The sequence below is a fragment of the Ascidia mentula genome, chromosome 5 (assembly GCF_947561715.1).
Source record: "Ascidia mentula chromosome 5, kaAscMent1.1, whole genome shotgun sequence".
Classification (NCBI taxonomy): domain Eukaryota; kingdom Metazoa; phylum Chordata; class Ascidiacea; order Phlebobranchia; family Ascidiidae; genus Ascidia; species Ascidia mentula.
In genome coordinates, this window is record NC_138570.1 from 3246210 (window position 1) to 3256049 (window position 9840).

Genomic DNA, 9840 nt, shown 5'->3' on the forward strand with positions numbered 1-9840 from the left:
TTCCAAAGCTAAACACTTGCATATCTAGCGCCACACGCAAGAAATCTTGTCTGAACCTTTATTCAAAAGCTAAACACTTGCATATCTAGCGCCACACGCAAGAAATCTTGTCTGAACCTTTATTCAAAAGCTAAACACGTGCATATCTAGCGCCACACGCAAGAAATCTTGTCTGAACCTTTATTCCAAAGCTAAACACGTGCATATCTAGCGCCACACGCAAGAAATCTTGTCTGAACCTTTATTCCAAAGCTAAACACGTGCATATCTAGCGCCACACGCAAGAAATCTTGTCTGAACCTTTTTTTATTCATGTAGCAATTGCTCAAAGAAAGTGTGTTGTTGGTGTTATTTTGACTTGTGGTATTTATTATCTTCTCATTATCACGCTAACGTCATAGTCCATTAAAATACAATGTGTTTATTCGAGATAACTTGTGGCGAAACATGGAAAATAACTCCAACATATTGTCCAAGTAGGACGAATCTTACACAATCAATGCGAACCATTTTTTCTTGTCTGTATGATGGTCATTCAGCATCTTTCGACGTTTAATGCAATGTTTGCTTTTGCATACTATTGTTTGTCTGTTTAGGGTTGACAACATCAATTTCGTTGTTGGGAAAATAATTACGGTGCGTAAAATGTTATGCAACAATTGTAGACAAGATATTATGTGATTAAACAACTTGAAGGCAAAAAAGAAAATAGAAAACAAATCCTTCGCTAAAAAATTAGTTTCCTCTTTCTCAGGAAACTACATTTTAGCAACCTGCTTTGTTTGCGAATATCAACACTATCCATATACATGAAACCGATGTATATACGTAACAGTCACTAATGTATATGAAGTGTAATGTCGATGCATGTTAACCATTGATGTATAAGATAAATGTGGTAAACCAAGCATTAATGAAATGTACAAGGAGGTCGAAGAATTAAGCATACACGATAGAAAATAAAGTAATACGCCAAGAAAACTCTTCCAAAAAGAAATTGTGGTCACAAGCACTGTGTACTTTTCTACAGTGAACATAGAAGTGGAAACACGTTTAACATATTATTGTTTATTCAAAAGATTTATCATCGTATGTTACAGAAACCAGTTTTCCGGGGTTTGAACCTGTGGTTGTGAGTTGCAGCCTTGTCTGTGGTGGAATTCTCCTCTTTCTCAATGCATCCAAACAACTTCTGAAGCGGAATCCACCAAAACCTCTTCACTTCTCCTTCTCGTAAACATGTGAGAACGAACACACAGAAACCCTGTGATTTGGAAACAAGAGCATTAAAATTACTTCACCGGAGATATAAGCGAGTCATATTGAGATGAAGGATGAAATTGAACACTAATACACGACATAGGTCTACCTATCTGAACAAAACTTAAAACCTCGTTACTTAATTTAGCACTAGCATAAGAATTGATCTTATTTTTCACACATCGCCTGCAACAGGAATCATTTTATGTGTGCAGTAAAGTTGATTTAAAATCAAGAATTTTTTTTCATTAAAAAACCGAATCGTTTTACCTGCAATGCTGCGAAGATGGTAAATAGCCAACTCATGACGGCCAGATAATAAGGATTGCCCGATATCATCATGAAAAATGCAAAGATCCAAACCAAGCCAAGAGTACTGACGAGGACCAGGGCGATTTTTAGATTGTTTTGGCCAGAAGAATGTTTAGATGTTGATGAAATCTGAACAAAACATAATATAAAATTTTCTTTTCTTTAAACGTAACATACCAAAGCCGGATTTATAATTCATAATGTTTGCAGATACATCCCAGGTGTGACAAAAGGAATAAATTTATGTTTTTATCAACAGCACATAACGTACAAGTGAAAAAACTTGCCTTTTTTTCCCTACAGGTTAGACTGCGAATCACCATCGCAAACATAACAACATTGAACAAGAGGAGACAACCCAATGGAAGGAAAAATGCGAAGTACAAGGAATAACCCTCGATCCAACACATGTTTGAAGCAAGATAGGTGTTTGCAAACGCAGAGGGCGGACCTGAAACAACCAGGAATTTTAAATTTAATTCATGCAAATTTTCATTGCAATTCTTATAAAAGCATTTGTTAGCATTCTACTTTGACCGCAGGTTGGACTTTGGTTGGAGGATGTTTCATAGACTTTGTTGACGATTAAATTGATCGATACAACAACTGCAGGACACCCAAAAGATAGAGCTGATGCCTTGAGAAGAAAATATTCCCAGGATACGTTGAAAATCTGAAATGCACGTATACATCAGGTTGGATCACTCCCGATTTATTCCAATCACCCCCTATTTGTTCCAATACCTGTAAAATAGACTTGTAGAGTAAGTAGGCGTATACCGCCATCCAGCACCAGGTGACAAGCAGAAAGTAATGCAGTAAGGTGGCGCTAGCGATGCATCCGACTTCATGTTCACGTTTATCAACTCCCAATAGAAATATTAAGTAAACAACTGATAGGTTGGCACAGATGCTTATCAATACCTGCATCGGTCGACGGGTTCGTATCTCTCTGCGAAAAAATACTTGGTATTCACACAGCAAACAGTATGAAACAAAGTAAATCGTTTTCGAATATCTATGGCGTCAACGTTATAAGAACTTACTTAAAAAGTAGGAGGATAAAGATGGTTATAATTAAACAGGCAACAGATAAACTGCATCCGACGATACTGACGATCTGCTGAGGTATGCTCGGTGGTATATCGTATATCGACTGCAATGTATAATGGGATTATGTTCAACATTAAATAATCTCCAAAAAAACGATATTGGCCATGTTGGTAAGCTAATAAAAAGCTTGCAAAATCTAAACAAAAGGCTCCGCTGTAAGGTTCATATACGGCAATACCGTTAGCATAGCGAAGCTGGTCAAATGGTTGCATTTGCATTGAGGTGGATTGGTGTTTGGTTCCAGGCAACATCCTTTAGTCGACCAACTTTCAGTTGAATAATCCCAAAAAACACAAGTCTGGTTCACGTATTGTGCCTTGAATGTATTACGTGGTGTTTGAGACATCAATAATCATGAATATGACTTTTTCTTGTTGTGAACGGTCCCTTACCTTTAATGTTTGACTGTCTTGCAATCTTCCCAAAGTATGGTTTACATAAATTGTGTGATGTTCACCAGATCACCAAGGTTTTCAACCGACACGGGAGAAATTTTACTCCCAATTTCACTCGAAACAATCTTAAAACAAAGATAAAATAAAACTTATTAGCGTTTGTGAAGTACAGGTCGAATACAAATTAGTAAAAAACAATACCCTACCCATTCAGTAAACTCAGAGGATGGAAATAAATCGTTTGTCCTGTGGATCATATATACTGATCTAACAGCATTTGTCGTGTTTTGAGATTTTCCTTTTCCTAATTGTTGTTGAACGATCATCAGGGCACTTTGGGGTATTGTTATCGACACAGGTTGAAATGGAGTGTAGACAGGGTCGTTTGGTGAAATGGCGAAGAAAGGACTGTACTGGATGTCATTGAATGAAGACCGTGTGTCTTCAACCTGAAACAACACTTGTGATTTTGTTGCAACAATTTGTTAATGCGTTTTCCCGAACTAAACAACAACAATTTGCTATGACAACCTTCCAAAATTTGTGAAAGGCGAAAAAATAAAGAACCACACAAGGTAGAAGTTCATACAGTGGTTTAATAATATACCCTCGATTCGATATTAGGAGTGCTGACTGTAACGACATTGTCATCGAGTTGACTGGGCATCCTGTAGGCCAGAGTACCGAGAGATCGAACCATTTTCACTTCGGATACTCCTGATTTCTCATTGGGTGATTCGAAAAAATTCGTCACGTGATCAGCGACGTTAACGGCGCTAAGAAAGGAGCTGGGCAATACCTACGAAAAAATTCCGCAGCTTTTTGCAGAATTTCTCAGCTGTGTGGTTTATTTCTATGGGAGTAATCATTTTACCTCCAGGTTTGTTGTGTTTGACACAATGCTATTAATGAATCCAACTGCCGCAGAAACGTCTTGACTATCGAGATTTGTTGCATTGTAAGTCAAGACATCCAGTATCGCCAAGGTGTTGTCAAGTTCTGTGGAATTTAGTGTAGCAACCTGAACCTAGGAACATAAACAAATTTTGCTTTGACACAAATTCTCTGGAACGAAATGACGACGAAAAAGTTCCATTTGCCAGAAAACACTTGTAAACATTTACCTGGTCAATGTATGCTGTAAGAGACTCATTGATGCACGGAACAATTAATAAATCGCCAAAATAGCTTTTGTAACCTGATATCGCATCGTTTGTGACGATACATTGTGCCGTTGCCAGTGGTTGCCCTGATGAAGATAAAATCGTGCAAAATTTTTAAAATTGTAGAAATTGTCAGACATTGCAGCCTAGGTGTATTAGCCACTTTTTCTTGACAAGTCGAACCAAAATGTAAAAAATCAAGCTCCCGGTGAGGTTCGAACTAACGATCCCAGGCTAACCAGACCCAACGCTCTACCAACTAACCTACAGGAGCCGAGGATATATTGTGGCCACGGTACATTAGTACGCGAGCGCACAACTTGCCAGACAACCTTCACATATACGCAGAGGATCAAAACTAAGAGGTTCAAGTTAGTTGAATTACCTGTGAAGGAACAAACTTGAGTTGAGTAAGCTGATTGTGGATAGATTGTGGTTGGAAACCAGTAAGAGTTGTTGCCGACATTTACACTTGCTTCCATACATGTGGCTGAAAATAATTTTGAGCATGAATAGCACTGAGTCATTTAATGAAGTTTGCTCTAAAATTGCCGATAACCAGCAACATATTGTGCAATAATTTTAAACAACTTACGAGCACAGTACACCGATCCATTCCCGCTGAACCATTTGTTACATTGGCAAACTGCAGTGACTGTATCTCTTGCTGTACCCGATTCCTGTGCAGTATTGTGATCAACCTGAATCAAGCACGAGGCGTTTTCTGTGCAAGCCTCATTTTCACACGGATTGGGTACGCCTGAAACGCAAGTAATTTTGCCCATTTCTTGATTCTGGATATAATATTAATGGTTACTCTATCAAAACAAGTTTCTATCAATATACGATAGTAAGTTTTGTGTTCCTAACTTAACTTGTCTTTTTTGTTAGTTGTAATAAATGCAATCCCTATGTGCAACTTTTTAGATTAATATTATCATCAGGGTAAAATAAAGGAAATCATTATGAATATATAAATAAAGATTTGAAATTGACGAATTATTTTGCGTTCACACACGTTAAATCAGATAAACAGAAAATGGCAACCACTGTTAAGTTTGCTAAAAAACTTTGTTGCTGGTTTCCGTGGGGCTGACAGTGTAACCTAACGTTTAATTTAAACACTGTGTAGGCGTGACAACAAAATGCAATCCCCGCCTGCGTTACTTCTTCATTTATAAAACTTGCAACATTTGTACCTGGATCTGTTGACGTAAGGCTTGTAGGGTTACTGTCCTCATACTGGGTGGTAGTTTCGGTTATTTGTGTTGAATTTTCTGAATGCTGTAAACCTAAAACAATAAAAAGTGTTATCCCAAACGTATTTTGTGCTGTAACCCACCTCACCTGCCAATAATTATTGTAATTTGCAAACGTAAGACGACAAGTCTATTACTTAATATTCAGTTGGTAATGTAAGCGCCATATCATCAACATGAAATTTTATTTAACTACATATTTTCCAGCGTTTTCAATCATGTAGCTTGTTGCTAATAATGAACGGAAACTAACCATTTTGAGGCCTTTTGCAAACATATGGTGCACCAGCTAAACATGAATGTGGAGTCCAAACATCGTAGAGAAATGCAAGACAATACCTTCCTTGTCTCGGTTCCCCTTGAGCCCAATCTTCAAATGACTACAAAACAACCATTAAAAACCGAATGACTACCAATTTGAGGCAGTTGTTTGGATGTTTGGATGATATTGTTGTCAATAATAATGACTTACTGCGCTATAGTTCACATTACTTACCCACGGTGACCCATCAGTCCATGACCAAGTTCCGTGTTCTGTTAGCTTTCCACCAATCCATGTAACATATTCACTAGGATTTATAATACCTGCAAGTTCAATTGTTAATAAAAAGGTCATAATCTACAGACGCAAATGTTTCGTCAAAAATAAAATTTTTAAAACTCATTCAAAAAGGAAAATATTTACTAAACTGTTTATAAAATCGCTCCCTTGAGCTGACAATATGCTGGTCAGGTGGCCACCAATGTTTGAACAAAAATTTTCTGCGTCTTTCCAACTTTGCGTGCTACCGAAACGTAAATAACAGTTGCTGCCATTAGAGACCCAACCGGGATCGCAAGTTAAGTTGGCAGCTAAAAAAAAAATAATTGTTGCAAGTAATAAAAAAGCATCTGGAAAACAAGATCTTGTAATAAGTGTTATCATATGCTTTCCAGGTGAAAAAAGAGGAAGAGATCACTTACACATCGGCGTTTTGCAAATAAAGTCACCATCTAAAGATAAATCTTGGACGACCCACGTGTTATTCCTTATGCTGATCGAAAAACAATCCGGACCATAATAAGTCCAGTTGTCATACACCTATAAAATAAAGGTGTATAAAATATCATGAAACCAGGAAAATTGAATAGAATCAAATTGCAATCCCTTCCAAGAAGTTGCTTTAACTTTTATGCACTATACAATGCATGTTGATATTACTTTTCATAGAAATACAAAAGGTTTATAATCATTGATCTGTATTGAAGCGATTCGATCAAATTCCTATGATTTTTTAACCAGTTCAAGTCATACCCAGTTTGAATCATCGATCCATTTCCAGGTTTCGTTTGATAAGTAGATTGCTCCAATCCAGACCCCATATCCAGGCGGCGTTTTACCTAAGGAAGGCAATCTATTTTGTATATGGCAGACATCGGACCAGCTCCATTGCTTCGTAGATGAATATGATGCACATTAAACACATATTTCACTAAAATTCTTCGCTATCAGCACCAGTCATGCAGTTCTATTTATAATTGACGTTAACGGTGCACGATTAACAATTTGCGCAACAATGCTGAGATTTATATCACACCGCGACTGTGCATAAAAGCGCACATTACAACATCGATTTGCTCAGAAAAAACAACATCATTTTACTCAAAATATGACTCGCTTTGAATAAATGCATCCTCATCTGGAGTCAAGATGCTAGCAAGATGACTGCCTTTAGCAACGCAGCTTTGTTCAGCTTCATCCCAAGTAAAAAATTCCAATCCAATGTAGTAACAGTTGTCTCCAGACGGGAACCAACCGGAGTCACACGAACTACTAACATCTGTGAAGAGGGTGTTTCTGTTCATAGTAAAACGTGAACCCTGCTACGTGTCTATGTAGCTGGAACTTCGCTCGTAGAAATTTTTTTAAAAGTAGTTGAATTCTTTTTATCTTATAAGTTTCGATTCCTCTTTTACTAACTAGTGTCCAGTTTCTTGCAAATATGTGCATGTGGGAAATAACACCGAGAGGATCTCCACGGCATGTTGAATGAGCTTATTTCCAAGCAGCAATCGTCACCACTTGGTTCAGAAGGCGGCCAGTTTTCAAAACCTTGTACAACAAACTCCTGGCAATCTGAACTCTTTATGTTCACAATAACAAAATTGCTACAACATCTTTGGGGACATTTGTGGCAAGAAAGAAAGAAAGAAGCTACGTGTCATTCTTCAGTGAATGTATTATTGCGTTACAATTATCGTTATTTTAAGATAAAAGTGCTATCGGAACAACGGATATGCAGGACAATGCCCGTTTTCAGAACCTTCTCAAAATCATTTTAAAACCTCGCTTGGTCTTTTCAAAACCCTTCTAACATGCTTAAACAACACTTTAGAACTATGTTTCCTGGAAACTTTTAGATGTGGAAAAACAAAAAATAATTACCCAGAGTGAACCATCAGTCCAATGCCAGGTGCTATCATTAAATGTCTTTTTTCCTCCCAGCCACGTATCTCCAGAAACTTCGTCTGTGAACGCAAGAACAGGCAGATATAATTACACCAAATTTACGGTTTACGCGAAGTTAAACTTTTCTTCTGTTGCAATGCAGATGAGGCCAGTAAGGGATTTCTGATGACCCCAGCATGTACTTAATTTTAAAATTAAAACAAACATTTTTTGCATTACCAATTACAAATGCATTTTCCTCTGTTGATAATATACTCGCGAGATGACCTCCATATCCAACACAAAATTGTTCGGCTTCCTCACACAGCGCTGAACTGTTTTTCACGAAGAGGTAGCAGTTGCTTGCGTTTCCAAGCCAACCGGGATCGCAGCTTGCCCCTGTGTGAGTTGAAAAAAGCTCAACACGCGCGGGGAAATTTAATTCCATCGGACAAACACAAACAAACACTCGCAAACATACTGTATTGTATCGCGCAGTTGGTACAATGAACATATGCAGGTTTTATGTGCTTACAAAACAAACACGGCCTTAATACTAAAACGGATGACGTCACTTTACTTTCAGTTTTAACAGGCAGTTTAGGGTATTTACTATGTCACAACTTTTTCCTTACAGAACTAAAGCAATTCAATTGTAGCGTATTCAGTGTTTATACCTGTCAATTGCTTTTTGCATACGTACGACTTCGGCACTAGCTCGTTGGTGTCATCCCAATGTAAATTCCTGAGCTGGAGGCAGGAGGTACACACCGGTCCTCCAGGATACCAATCTTCAAATCCCTGTGAAAGGATGACATAAGTTCAAAGGTCTCGAAGAATATAATGCTGTTTGGGTTGTTTTTGTTTGATTATTAGTCCAAACATACGGCTGTTATGCGATTTTCAGATCTTCACCCTGTCTTACTTCGGATGGTAAAATCCGCACAAAAACGCAAAATCATCATATATCGGTTCGCTTTCAGTAATAATAGCATTTATACATTCATAACATACGCAGCTGAAAAAAATGTGTCCTATATTGACATGTCACTTAGCTAAAGAGCAGAATATCAAACGACTTTTCATCCCCAGAACGCGTTACGTGTAAGCTTGTTACCCATTGTGAGCCATCTTCCCATATCCACACGTCACTGATGTTTGTGTTAAAGCTTCCTCCGATCCATACATCGTACGACACGTGGCCTATGGGAAACCCAAACTTATAAAACGAGCATTTGTTGAAGGGTTGTGTGGAAAAAGAAAAACAAACTTTTTATGAAATTGTTTTCCTCATTCGTCAGTATACTTGCAATGTGGCCTCCGATACTCTGGCAATCGCTCCTGGCAGTGAACCAAGATCCGTATGTCCATGCATCGAACAAATAACAACTGTTGTTGAAATTTAACCAGCCAGGATCACATGCCAAAGAAAAATCTGAAACAGAAAGACAGGCGTCCTAGAATATGTTAAGAGGAAGGACGTATTATGAGGTTGTCAAACATTATATCACACATTTCAAGTACATTAGGTTTGCAGGATTGGCAGCCCAAGCATATTACTGCGTATATTCCAAGAATTCAGACTCATCAAAAAAATTTTCATTTGCATTTTTTCAAACCGCGTAACTTGTTGCTGTCACCGACAATATCTGATTAATACTGAATTTATTTACATATCAATTCTGGCTTTTTGGGCACATGTAACTGGTCTTACGTGTTTATATTTATGCTCACTTACCGCATCCATACAACAGGAACGTGAATACGGCAGAAACATGAAATAGCAGCATGCTTTCAACAAACTTTCTTACAACTCCTTTCAAATTCTGTAAACAGGGAAGTATGGTAAACCATCGACGTTTCGACTTAGAGTACGCAATAAACTGCAAAGCTCGTGAGTTAGTTGAACA

The 9840-nt window shown here is 37.9% G+C and overlaps 1 pseudogene; it reads right to left on the minus strand.

Annotated features, from left to right (window-relative positions):
- Nucleotides 1-1084: 1084 nt before the first annotated feature.
- On the minus strand, nt 1085-9118 carry LOC145901927 (adhesion G-protein coupled receptor G6-like; annotated as a pseudogene).
- Between the last annotated feature and the right edge of the window lie 722 nt (nt 9119-9840).